Genomic DNA, 14,589 nt, shown 5'->3' with positions numbered 1-14,589 from the left:
CAGGGTACAAGTTGAATGTCCATGATGTACCATAAACAGATTAGAATGTATGGTGTGTGAGGTCTCTCATACTTGTGTTTAGTAATTTATTCTCATCATATTGAGAGAAACTAAAGATACATCTTGTTTGCAACCAGCATTCAAGTCTTGTTTATTCTTTAAACACCACAAATAAAGCACCTCTGTAAATAGGAGCTGCTGTGCTATAATCTAATAAGGGCCACTAGGGATAATACTGTTGGATGAGGAGTTCAATGGTAGGCCTTTGCTCTCTCATCCTTGGGTGGAAAAGTCATTTAAAAATTATTCAGAAGATTTTATTTCTTTTTTTTTTTCAGATCAAAGGTGGCATTGAACTATGGGAATATTGTACTTGGTAATTGTAGAACTAGGGGATGGAGGTAAAGAATCAGTTCTGATACCAAGGCAAATAATCTGTTGCACAGTAGCAGGTTAATGTTCAAGCATTAAATCAAGAGAATATAGAGTTTTCTGTTCACATGGATAGGCAGTGAAATAGGAAGATTTCTGTTAAAATGAGAGATTGCCCAGATCCCTCCCATAAAGGCAGAGACATCTGAGGCTTTGAAGTTTATTTACCTGATACAAAATTGTGTATACATGACAATTACAGTTTTACATGAATCACATTTTTGGAATTTCTTCTTTTATTTGTATTTTAGAAATATCATCATCAGTATCACCCTTCACCTTTGGTATAAAATAGCCATAGAGTTAGACAAAAATATAGCCCTGTTACTTTAAGTAGCAAGGTCAGCAAACGTTAGGTTGTAATGGATTTAAAAAAAAATCTTTGCAATGGTACCCATTGCTCATTCTATGCTTCAGCAGCTGGGAAACATGGCAATTATTCATCAGACAGCCAGGGTCTTAGGCTCCTAACACACAGACACTGTAATTTCCCAAGCATTAGAGTCCATATCCTGTTGCCCTCAGTACTTGGAGGTCACAAGCACTTTATTGCAGTATTTACATTTCATCCTTTGTGACAAAAGTACACACAACTGTTAATGGATTCCATGTTCTGCCCATTCTATATTTTTGTTTTGTATCATTCTTGGTTTTCATGGAGTTCACCTACATGGAGTAGCATTGTCTGCAAATAAGGAAGGTGGTGGGGGCACAGGATGAAAAATGATTTGGATTCAGTTGCAAAATATGATTTTTGAACATGACCTTCTTAATTTATCCTCTAATCAAGAGATTGTGAATATTCAAGATAACTTAGGTGATATATTTTATGTTTATATTAAAGAACATTTTCACTGTATTTTAATGAATTTTTTGATGAAGCCATTCTAATTATATAAATCATTTTTAAATAATCATAAAATGCAGAATATATTAAATGAGCCATTGTGTTAGGTTTCATTATTTTCAAGATAATTCTATTAAAACACCAGTTTGTATCATCTTTAAGTAGCCATGGAATGTAATAATTACCATCTATCCAGTGAATATTGTAAGTCATTTTATTTGAATGAAACATGGATAATCAATGAGTAAAATATACTTCATGTGTGTCAAGCTGTGATTTAGCATTTTTAAAGAAAATTGTGTAACCTTTCTAAGAATCTTTTTCTCCTCCCTGACTACGATGTTTGCTCAGAATGCTGTCTTTGTTCCTTTAGTCCCCAGGATATTCTTTAGGGCATAATTGCTGCAGTGAGTAATTTTTCATAAATAGTATATGATGCATTCTATAGCATAGAGATGGAATTGGTATTTAAATATGCAGAAAGATAGACCAGTGTGTAATGTTTGTTTCCAATTTGTTCTTTTTCAGCACAGCAGGACACTAATAAGAGGACAGGGAAAGGATACAGGGACTTCTCAAGGTAGCTCCCAACTCTCCTTTTCTTCTTTAACAGGAAATGGCAGGTCAATTGAAACACAAAGGAATCATTGTGGAAGAGAACTTGTCTATTCCAAATAGTCATATATTTCACATTGACATTTTTATGACCTGTCCTGTCGCAGAAAATCATAACTACAGTGAGCTAGGTTTTCTGTAGTTGGTTTTAATACAGCAAGAAGCTATTAGAAGGTGCTGAACACTTTTGTCTTCATGCTAATTGTGTGCAAAAGACATGATAAAAGAATGTATCAGACTAGTACTGTCCAAAGGGTCATTTCCTCTATTTTTTACTTCAGGATGAGCCCATGGTATGACCTTGGAATGGCAAGAAGATTCCATGGCTACAACCATTGGCTTATTTCTCTGGGATTTGCTGAAAACTTTGTGGCCTCAGTGAGATGACATTCTAATGATGAAGATGGAAAATAAATCCATTTAATCCATATATAAATATTTTTAAAAACTCATTACAGATTGCTATTCATTCCTGAAGGAAATGAAATTTGGTTATTAAAGTTTGATGCTATGTGTTTCAGTAAAGTATCCATTGGAAGCATTCAAGTATAGGGAGACCTAAAACCACGACTGTGATAATGTCTGATCCATTCCTCCCCGCACATTGTTCCAAGGTTACTCTGAGGTCATCATTATTGAGAAGCATGAAGATTTGATGAAACATAAATGCATAATGGTGTGACTAGTTAAGAGGGAAACCAAGAATGATTTTTCCTTCCTAATTTCTCTGAGGATTGTCTGTATATGTCCAACCTTAATCTTCTGCTTAGATGGGAAAGGAGATAGGAGAGGAATCAAAAATTTACTTTAAATCTGAGAAGTCAGTTTGATAATGCAGTATGACACAGTATGAATCTACCTAAAGCCTAGTTCTGCTATGTTGCTTTATAAAATCAATGTTACATTTTTATATACTAAAATCCACTATAGCATAAATGTATGTGATTTTCTTGAATTTTATCATAGGGTTATTTACGTTCTTAAAGATTTAATAAACACTAATACAGAAATCCAAGTGGCAGCAAAGAAACGTTTTTCTGTAATTTACTATTAGAATGCATGATTTATCCTTAAACAGAGATACTGTGAGAAATAAATGAAAAATGTTGTTCGTGGCTATATGTTATTGTAAAACAGCATATTTGAATATTTTAAAGGCATTAAATTTGGTCCAAATCAAAGTAGGCTTTTTTTCTTATGTTGACACTAAGAAGCATATGCTGGAAATACGAGCCATAATTAAGCAGTAAGAGACCACAGGTTTATGTGTATTGTGCTGGGAATGTGCCATGCACTAGGTATGTAAAAATGGAAGGCCAAAAGGAGAAAAGCCACAGCCGTCATAGTGATGGCAGAATTCCAACCCAACATATGAGTGTGTGCCTTGCCGCTTGCTTTTGCCATAGTAACAATCCCTTATTATGAATCATGTTACTTTATAAGAATATTTAGATCTTTATGGTTGGGACCAAAATCAGAAAAACACACATTCCAAATTGAAACCTTTTTGTTGCCTTGATGTTTTATGGGGTGGGTTTTTACATTGTTTCCGATATTGTCCACGTTCCATTTCAGCTGGGGACTGTAGCATCTCTGTAACTGCCAAAGTAGGCGACTGCAAAGTGGGGAGGGCATTTGAATCCAACAGGAAAGTGCTAACTCAGAGTTCAACCTGGAATACTCCAATCCAATTAAAACAAATTGTTTTGCATCTCCAGTTTCAGAAAATAGACTTGACTCTTTGAAGTTCTTAAATAAAACCAACATGAATCGTGTTACAAGGACCACTTGAGCTTTTAAAACCGGTGGGAAAAAAATAACTAAACCGAAGAGGCTTCAGATTTGCCCTTTTCTTCTTGCTTTTAAGGAAGAGTTATACGAGACAATGATTTGTCTTATGCCTTAATTAATATTAATAGTCTTGGTTATAAGAGTTAGAAAATTCATCCGCAAAGCATTTGAATTTCATTGAATACTTTAAAATGGCCGTATGACAAAGGAGGTCTTCAAGGGAGAGATTGAGGATGTTTTGAGGTAAGAAAACGAGGGAAAATCCTGGATTTGTTTGTCAGACACTGCAGAGGTAGCAGAGTAGTCTTGTGTCTTTCTAATGTATTAGTTCTGAGCGAGAATCACAGTGGGTAGAGCAGGCTACTGTAAGGTTCGCCAACCACCAGTGAAAGGAAAAAAAACACAAACTTCAGCCCACTGTCGACAAGAGGACTTTATGGGGGGAGGAGGGGTAGTGTGGGAAAAATCTGTTCTCGGCCCTTTTCTCCATGCAATGGTGAGGCAAAAAGCCGGACCAGCGGGGAAGATGAGGCACAGATGAAAAAGGCGCACAAAGAAGCATGAAGAAGGCTTTTATACCCCCTGCTGACGTGGAAACCTGAGCGGGTGCCAATCCGGTCCTTATTAGGAGAGGAAAGGCGGGCCCGAGTGCGCCATTGGTCCAGCCGGGTTCCGTCGCCCTGGTGACGTGCAGGACCTGCGCCGCCTCTTCCGGGTCTGGTCAGAGGTGCTAGTGAGCTGTTGCAAACTCACCTCACATCTGAGGTGAAAGTTTTCGTTCTGGCTTCTTGGTAATAGGAAAAAGGGCAACAAAGTCGAGCTGGCTATTTCCTGCCGAGGAGGGGCATTGTCCCTATGCCAGGTTCCGAAGAGGTTCCGTGGACACCGGAGTGTAGGGATGGAGTAGCGTCTGGTTGAAGGCCACTTGAGAGACCGCCCTCATACGTGAGTAGATAAACCTGAGCAAACAGCGTGCAAACATGAGGAGCAGGCAAATAACAAATAGAGTGCCGGCCACCAAAGGAAAAGGGACATTTTGAGTATATTTGTTTTTCAGTTCCTCTCACGGTGGTTAGGGGTTGTTGATATTTTCCTTCACTAGGCCGAACTCACTGAGGTGGGAGCAGCACTCCTCCTGTAGAAAGAGGCAGGTTCCTCCTTTATCTGCAATCAGGGGATCCAGAGCCTGAAGATTTAGGAGCGCCACTCATGCTAGGGAGGTGATTTCCAGTCGAAGGGAATCGGTGGATGCAGCTGAGGCCTCGAGAGCGATTGTTGTCGATCTTTTAGGTTCTGTGAGGCAACGACATTATGGGGGAAGCCTCGACTTTCCACTCCGGCAGCTACAAGATAAGAGGCAAGGGAGAGTCCTGCTACTAATGGCAGGAATATCACCTTTCTTTCACGGTGAAATGGTGTGTCTGGAGTTAGTTGCAGAGTGAAAAGCCTTCCCCTCACTATGTAGTGTAAGTTGGGAAACTATAGAATGGGATGCAGGGGAGAGACATATAGATATTTATATGCTTGGTCAAGGTGCTGTTGCACCAAAAGAAAATCCCCAAAGAGGCATTAAGGGTCTGAGAGTGACAGCCACATTGGTGGTGTACCAGAAACCTGCGACTCTCAGCCCCCTATCGTGGTACCTGATGTTTTTGCCTTGGTCCTTCCGTCCCCCGCCATGACCTTGTAGCAGATGGACACAATCTGAGAGTCAGGGTCATACAGCAGTGGAAGGGGAAGATGGAAGAATGGGACTCCAGGGGGTGTAGAGGAGGTATTTACAGGGCCTGTTATGGGGACCGTGATTAGAGAGGGCTGCTGCAGCGAGGTGCATCAACAGTCTGAAACATTACCTGCAGCCGTGTAGTGGAGCACAGGCGCCCCCTGCTGGATGAGGGAGAACCACAAAAAGGGGTTGCCAGTGCTTTCCTGGGATGGTATCTGTTGCTGAATGTCCCAGTCTACTTGGTGTATCTGGGTGACCTGATCATCCAGTTGCGCACAGCAGGCAGGGCGGTGTTTGTGTAAGATTGGAAGATTGTGGTGGTCATCCAACAGGTGGATGAATATACTGAGTAATAACTTTACCTCTGACCCCCATGAGCCCACCTGGGTTCCTTGGGGTCATGGATATTAATGAATAGAGTATCATGGTGCGCATACGTCTTTCCTGGAGTTCGTTATTGGATCTGTTATAAAGATGTGCCTTCGATAAGAGTAATACAGGCAATCTCCAAATGTATCCTGCCACTTACAACCGTAGTCATAGAACTGGTTGTAGGTGAAACAGATCATTATGAGAGCGGGGGTCACATACCCATTTTCCCCATTGGCTGTATTTCTTTGGCCTTGATCCCTATAGGCTTGTATCCCATGGGATTTTGATGGAGATTGGGGCCTTGCATCCATGGGATGCACAGTCTTCAACTCCCAGTAACTGATCTGTACCTTACCCCTGGTGCTCTATGTTTCTTGAAGTTATAATTGCCATATGAAGTGCTTGTCATTTCCATGTATGTAGGGGATGAGAAGGGAAGGGAAGGAGAGAATGGGGACCAGTGAGAAAGCCAAGATGCATTGGCTGCAGTGGTAGGAAAGTCCATTGGTATGAGCTGGGGATCAACTTAGGGCACAAGACATGATGTCAGGCAGAATGTCCTACTAGTTCTGCTGTTGTGATGTGATCCAGATCACTGTATGAGGTCCTGTCTGCTTAGGTTTTAGAGACTTCAGCTGCAATTCTTTAGGAGGAGAGCCCCATTTCCTGATGTCTGGGGTGGTAAGGAATGTGGAGCGTTCAGATGTTTAGAGCTTCTGAACCCCATTGAGTCACCTGTATAGTAAAAGCGGGTCCATTGTCTGAATAGCAGTCAGGAGGTCATGTTGTGAAAGAGTGTCAACCAGGGTGAGCGAGTATCTGAAATTCCTGTGGCAAGTGACAGTGAGCTATGAAAAAATGCATATTTAGAGTCGGTGTGAGGATAATATAGCCAACAGATGCAGTAAAGTGAGATTAAGAGCATCCTTAGTGAAGGTTGCTGTTGAAGTGACATCAGCACAGTCTGAGTTCTGAACAGGGTGAGGGAGGCCCTCAGTATGGACAAGATATCTTGTCCAAACAATGCAGTGGGGCACGAGGGGATGACCAGGAAGGAATATGAAGGGTATTCCCTTGAGGGAGCATGGCAAACGACCCATCTGTAAGGGTTTAGAAAGTGTTGCATCAATACTCATAACTGATATCTGGGAAAGATTCATATGGCCAGCATGAGCAGGCAACACAGAATAATCCTCAGCCAGTTCCAAGAGTTTGGTTGTTGGCTGGATTGATAGGACTGCTCCGGGGGAGGCTGCAAAGTTCAATGGAGGTGGATTGCCAGACGCCTGCATTGGGCAATCCAATTTCCAGTGACCTGTTCATCTGCAGCATGGATATGGTATAATAGACCTGCAAGAACCTTGGTTGGGACACTATCTGGACCAGTCTCATTCCTGCCTGCATTTAAGCAGGCTCCCAGGGGTGGTGTCTGGGCTACACCTGGCGTGGCTGGCTGTAGGGCTGCCCTCAATGCCTAGGACTGAAGGGTGACCTTTTTCTGTAATCTAGCCCTTGCCTGTTCAGCTGCTTCCTCACAACTATTATAAACTTTAAAGGCCATTTTAACAGTTCCCAGATAGGAGTTTGAGGGCCCTCCTCCATCCATTTGAGCTTTCTCTGAGTATCCGGGCTGATTGGGTAATGAAATGGGTCATCAAGACCATGGCACCTGCAGAAGCCTTCAGCTAAACATGCTTTATAATAAAACTAGATGTTGTCTAGATTGCAGAAAATATTTCAGTATGTGTTTTAGTTCTGCTGAGGAAGTAAAAAAAATGACAATGTTTGAGATCGTCACAGTAATCAGACTGTCAAAGCCCATTCAAAGAGGATGAATAATATTGCTATTACCTGGACTAAGAAAAACTAATTACAAACTGTTAAAAAATTTGTTGATTCTATAATAAAGAAGAGAAAAATAGAGGACAATATAAAAGTCTATATCATGTCTACATTTTAGAACTACATTTTCTAGAAGGTTTTCATACTGATGCTCATAATTAAAAATATTGACATGAATTTGAATTGAGAACACAAGTAAATGTTTTGAATACATAAAATGTGTATGTGAAAACCATTCCCATTGTCAGGAAGTTTAATCAGCTGGATTAGAAAATTCACAGGACATGGCAATAAAAGGGGGACATCCATCAAGTATTGTATGAAAGATAATGACTGCTAGGAAACTGCTACTTCCTACTGGGAGAGTGATGGGAGCATTTGGAGGGAGTGATATTTGAGGAGGTGTTTCAAGTGTGGGTGGACTGTACAAAAGCAGAGACTAGTCAGTCTGTACAGAGTGATCAGATAACATTGGGGGATTTAAGAGTACAGGCATATTCAGGTGACAACTGTCAAGTTCTGTTTGCTGTGGGAGTAGATGGCTAGAAGGTTGGAATAGTGTTGGAGGCTTTGGAGATCACTGTTTTATCAGCTAACTTTCAGACATGAAATTGAGTGCCCTGAGAGTTGGTGGTTTGCACAGAGAAATACACCATTAGAATGAGCCCAAGTCTGAATATGGATTTGCTGACTTCCCTGGTCCTCTGTGAACTGATTGCTTAGAAAGATAGAATGACAAAATGAAAAAGATATTTTAGGGCCAGTACGGTGCCATAAGGGGTTAAACTGCTGCCGGTGACTGGAGTGTCCTATGTGGGTGCTGGTTCAAGTCCCAGTCATTTCCCATCCATTGTGTTGCTAATGGTCTGGAAAGCAGCAGGAAATGGCTGGGGCTCTGGCATCCATGTGGGAGACCAGCATGTATGGTGGACTCCTGAGGGCGTTCGGGAGACACCCAAAGACTGGAGAGGAGAACAAAGGAGGGGGGAAAGGGAGAAGAAGCCCTAATGCCTATTAAACTGTGTCATAATGTTTAAAAAAAAAATAAAAGAAAGAAATTATTTCCTTTGGATTGGCCCAGCTTTGGCTCTTGTGGGCATTTGGGACACAAATCAGCCTGTAGAAAATCTCTCTGCTTCTCTTTCTCTACCTTTCAAACAATAAATAAAAAATTTTAAAAATTGTATTTTTAGCAGCAGTGGGAAGCCTATAAAGAATTCTGCCAGAGGTAGAGTCTTACAGTCATTGTATAAATAATTGTGATGTTTTCATGCTTGGAGGCGACCTTCCACACATCCACATTTTGCTTTCTTCTCTCCCAAATTGGTTCTTATAGTTAACAAAAATATGCATCAGGAATTATAAGCAAATCACCAGATACAAATGGATAAATGGAAACTATGAAGGCATTTTATTCCTATATATGTTTACTTATCATTTTTAAAAGTGCAATCTAACTATTGGTACTGGAGATAAACAGGTAGCAACTACAAATACTGAGAGTCCTTCAGTTTGATTCTTCTTCTGAACTTGTGTAATGTGCTACACTTGTCTCATGATTTTAGCAGCAGCTCTTATGCAGCCACATGATCAATGTGGTTATGGGGACCACGTGGTTTGCATACAGGTATTTACAAAAAGAAATGAAAGTCTAAAATGTCAGATTTTTCATTTGAACAAAATTATTAATCTATGTGTGGTATGTGAGGAAACCAAGAACTTCTTGCAGTATGTTCCCAGAGATACATCCACTCTGTGTAGTATCCATAACACAGTTCCTTCAGTAAGTACAGGTAATAGGATAAAGATATTGTCAGGGAAATCTGTTGCTAGATGAGGACATAGCATGTCAGGTTCCTTTACTTCTCCCCATAGGTTAGTTACCTTGTTCTGATTTCTCACACAGTGGCTTCAGCCAGGAGAGAAACAGGTATAAGCAACTGGCAATGCAAAACTTTTCTTCTTTTGTCATGTTTTAAGTGTAAAGAGGGTTCCTGGATAAAAACTACAGCAGGAATTTGTGTGTGTGTGTGTGTGTGCGTATTTTACCAGTAGGGAGGTTCAGGAAAAAGAACATATAATTGTAGATATGAATTTACAAACTGAGGTAAAAGTAAATCAATGTTAATTAATGTTAATTAATTAAGTAAATTAATGTTAATAAGCCGGAAAATTTATAGGAAATAATTACTTTTAGTAAATAATAAAGGCAGGTGTATATGTATTGAAATATTGTTTCTTTACTACATTTACTTTTATTCTTCAGACTACCAAAATATTTTTTCTCTGAAAAATAAAAAGATTTGTTCCTTTCCAAAGTAATTGACCCTGGAAACTTTAACAATGCTTTGATGGAAAATGCCATACAAAACAATGCTAGACAATGTTAGTCTGGGTCAGATGTTAAATATTTGCTGAGTAAAATACTCCATTAAAATATATTAAATATGAATAAGAAGACAATAATAATTCGTAACATTTGCTGTTTGTGTTCAGATTTATTTCAGGTTAGCACAGGCATTTAGTGCTTTTAATTAGGTTTAGATATTAATTTAAGATTTGAAATAATATATTTTGTACTGTCCAGATTGAGGGATATTTTGTTGTTACCTAGAGTTCTTTGTTAACACTGGACTTCAAGTTGTAAAAGTTCATGTGATAGAAAACATAAGAAGAGCTGGTTTCAATAATGAGCAAAACGTAATGATAGAAGCCAATATTTATTAGTGGTCACTAAATCCACACAATCCCATTGATGCTTTATCCACAGCACTCAACTGCGCACAGCTTTATAGTTCCAGCTGTATTTTCATTTGCTGAGTTTGGCAGCCTTACACATATTGCGAGTCACAAACCTGAGTTCAAAGATTTCTTCCAAATCACAGCTTTTGCACAAAATTAGCTGGAAGTTAGAAAAGAAAGAGATGATATTCCTTCAGATCCTGTATTTTAACTTTGTATACCATCATTTGATGCATTCTAATGAAATGATACAAAAGTTGAATTTGTAGAAGGACTAAATGACAAAAATGGTGGAAACAGTTTGTCTAACAATGAGAGTGGAAAATCATTGGAGTAAAGAAAAATGTAGTTCAGTTTTCTTTGAATTTAGTCTTGACTTATTTTTTGTTTCTTTGTAGAAGGATGGGTTTCCCTTCAACTTCATTTGAATAGGCTTAGAGTAAACACAGCTGCTTTCTTTTAATGCCACATTAACAGGAATGCATGTAAATTTCAAATGAAAAAGAAGAGAAATTCGAGAGAAATGCAGCAGGAGAAATAGTTTCACTGCTAAAAAGAAGTGCGTTCTTATAAGCATCTCCAGATTGCATATATTTTAAGAGAAATTTATAGCTAATCACAATTACTCTTTGCATACCCACCATATGGCCAATACTGCATAAAAACTTGAAGCTCAAAGGGTATGAGTAAAGTACCCAGGTTCATTACATGAAATTCAGGGGGGAGGATTTTACTGGGAGAATTGGAAAGTTGTGAGATGATGGCATCCAGTGCTATATGTCTGGATTAGGCTTATTTGCTTTTCTTGTTCTATCTGTTACAAGCAGTGAGTCTCCTTAATCGGTCTCTTTTCTGTAAAATGAGGTTGATGATAGCTTCCATTGGGAAATGCACCCTAATACGCCAACTTGCAAAACCTCTCCACAAAGCAAGAGAGAAAGAAAACAGTTTTATTACTGAATAAAGATTAAATAAGAATAAAATTTGCATCACTAGCAGTCTGCTAAAGGGATTATAAGGACAGAAAGAAATTTTGCCCTTTGCATTGGTGAATAGACACTGTCCTTTATGTTCATTTCCTCATGGTTGTCCTCAAATAAGAAGCCTTGATAATCCTAACTCAACCTGTTAATATGGACCTTCTCTGTCAACTAATTTCCCTTCTCTTTCTCAATCTATCTACATAGATAGATATAGATGATCTAGATACATATATAGATATATATTTATGAAAGAGTAATTATGCAGCTTGCAGCCTGGTTACCCCTGATGCCAGGCTCTTAGTCTGGCCAAAACAACTGGGAAGTGAGGGGATGATTTTCTCTGGAACACACGCTTCAGAAAGATGGTCTGCATTCTGGTGCTAAAATATGACTTATTTAATTACAAAAAAAGGTGTATGCCTTTTGCAAGTCACAAGAATTTATACTTGTAATTTTCTAAAGCAAGTGCTATACAATAAAGCAGGGACCAAGATGGTAAAGTCTCTTATTTTCGACATGGAGATTTAGGCCTTTTATATTTAATTTGCATTTGGTCTTATATTTACCAAATAGCAACAGGCCCTGTGCAGTAGTCTAGTGGATGAAATTATCACCTTGCTTGCACCAGGATTCCATTTGGGTACAGGTTCTAATCCCAGCAGCCCTGCTTGTGGCCTGGGAAAAAAGTGCAGGTCAGTTCAAAGTCTTGGGACCCTGCACCCATGTGACAGACCCGGAAAAGGTTCCTGGCTTCAGATCGGCGCAGCTCTGGTGGTTGTCACTGCTTGGGGAGTGAATCATTGGAGGGAAGATCTTATTCTGTCTCTCCTCCTCTCTTTGCAATGAAAATGAAAAAAAATCTGAAAAAAAAAAGACTCAATAGCAACAAATTTCATCAGGACACTGTTCAAAATGTTGGGCTGAGGATTGGGGAGGGGAAAACTTGAAAGAGCAAAGAAATTATCAAGATGTTTTTTAATTTGGGTTCTATCAGTCGAATAATAGAAACAAATATTAGATTCACAGAATAGAAATATACACCCACAAATGCAAGTCTCCCTCACTAATTCTCAGGATACAGTTAGCCAGAGTGGTGTTTGTAGCTGCCAGGAAGTCCTCTTCCCATTTCCTAAAGCTGTTCCTTACAGAGATGCACATAACTATGGGAAGGAATGTGAGTGAAGGAGAGAGGGAGGGTGTGTGAGTGACTTTGAAGCCATGTTATTTGTTGAACTGACTGCTAAAGGTATTTAAGAAGGATGTCCTAAGTTTGGTTAGATAGTCCTAATCAACACTAAAGGTACAATGAATTGCCAGTGGGATAGAACTGTGTGATTATCTGTTTTTCCAGGAGTTCAGTAGTACAAAGAATGGAGTCAGAGGAAGTTTAGGTTGAAATTACATGAGGTTGGAATTAGTATGGAATACCCAGTGAGATGCCATGGAAAATGGATTTATCTGATTTTGAAAAATAATAATATAGGTCCACACCACATTCAACATTTTTTTCAATTTATATGTGTTTTTCAAATCACTTTTTCAAGCAATAATCATAAATATTATCTTACTAAGTTTTGTCTATATTGCATGACTATTTTATGACACAGTTTTGTTCATTTAACCATCATATTGAGATTGATTAAAGAGAAGGGAATGATTGAGATCTTTCTGCTATCTGCATGATACATTGTTGTCAAATTTTTGTTTTTCCAAAGAATGGGAAAAGTCATGACTGACTAAGATGACATAGGTTTTGGCAAACCATTCATCCATACAGAAAAGTTCAAGCATTTGAATTTTTCTTTTTTTTTTTTAGATTTCTTTTTTATTAGAAAGTCAGAATTACAGAGAAAAGGAAAGACAGAGAGAAGGATCTCTGTCCACCGATTTACTCCCCAAATGGCCTCAAAGACCTCGTCTGAGCTGAGTTAATCCAAGGCCAGGAGCCAGGAGCTTCTTTCAGGTCTCCTATGCAGGTACAGGATCCCAAAGTTTTTGGCCTGCTTTCACGGGCCACAAGCAGTAAGCCAGATAGGAAGTGAAGCAGCTACCATAGGAACCAATACCCATATTGGATCCTGGCTCATGCAAGGCAAAGACTTAAGCCACTAGGTTACCATGCCGGGTCCAAATGTTTGAATTTGTTTTACAAATAGCTTTCTTCCTTGCTAACCTTAGTAAAGTTGTCAGGGAGAGCTTAGAAAAAAAGACTAAGAGTAATCAGTAATAATGAATAAGGTGCATATTCCAGGTGCATATTTCTTTTAATAGTCCTGGTCATTCTTTAATATTTCCTTTTTTTTTGAATAAGTAATATAATTTGATATCTAGAACTCAAAAGGGAACACATCAAATCAAAGGCAGAAGCAGTAATGGTATATCAGACAATACTGAGATGATTTGTAGAAGATGACTTTTTTTTTCAAAAATCACCATCTGTTTAATCCCAATTATGGAACATTTATCAAGTATTTTCCTTCCATCGTAGACTTTTTACTTCATACATGATGCCCAAATTTTTTCTGGAAGGGATTTTTTTCCCTACATTTATTAAGAGGTATTTTCCTTGGTGACATGAATAACCTGTGATTCATAAGTATCTTAAGCTTTCAATATTCCATTTGTCTTTGCCACTATAATACTAATACCAAAGAAGTAAATAAATCACCTCAATTACTCAGCTGGTTTCAGTTGATCAAGATTACGCTACAATCCTAGATTCGTCTTTAAAGAAATGTTAAATTAGGATGTGTGCAGTGGAGGGTGAAGAGAATGATGTAAATCTAACAAGGCTGTCTTAATGTTTAGAAAAGAGAAGTTTTAGTGACAACTAGATAAGTAAGCTGAAGTATAGAATGAGTATAACTTCAGGCAAAAACTGTTTTACTCAAGCATAGAACACAGAGCAGGTAGGCAAATGATGCTACTCATCACAGACACTTATAGTATAGAGAACATTCTGCCCAACATTGAAGACTAAAGAAATATCATTTCTTGCTCCCAAAGCATTTACAAATTCGATTATATAATTGATGATACAAAAAGGGAGTTTGTTTTGAGCCATATTTGAGCCCTAAATCAATAGTAAAACATGCGGGTTAGGAATTCTAAATGCTAAGGCCAGTTGAAGACCTGAGTTCATATTTTGAGGATCATTTAGATGAAAACAGAGCATGACACAAGAAAAAAGTCCAACAAGAGTACCAGACTCCCCTTTGGAAAGCAGATAGTGTGGTTGA

At 38.8% G+C, this 14,589-nt stretch overlaps 1 long non-coding RNA gene across 1 annotated transcript in view; it reads left to right on the top strand.

Annotated features, from left to right (window-relative positions):
* Window positions 1-4,490: 4,490 nt before the first annotated feature.
* The window catches only part of LOC131481383 (uncharacterized), a 276,701-nt gene continuing 266,602 nt past the window's right edge, over window positions 4,491-14,589 (top strand). Inside the window, exon 1 of the long non-coding RNA XR_009246272.1 lies at window positions 4,491-4,630. This is a non-coding gene — a long non-coding RNA (uncharacterized LOC131481383). The remainder of the gene's footprint in view (window positions 4,631-14,589) is intronic.

This window comes from Ochotona princeps, chromosome 11 (assembly GCF_030435755.1).
Source record: "Ochotona princeps isolate mOchPri1 chromosome 11, mOchPri1.hap1, whole genome shotgun sequence".
Taxonomy (NCBI): domain Eukaryota; kingdom Metazoa; phylum Chordata; class Mammalia; order Lagomorpha; family Ochotonidae; genus Ochotona; species Ochotona princeps.
Note: the sequence above shows the minus strand (reverse complement) of the source record. Positions and strands in the feature narration are given on the sequence as shown.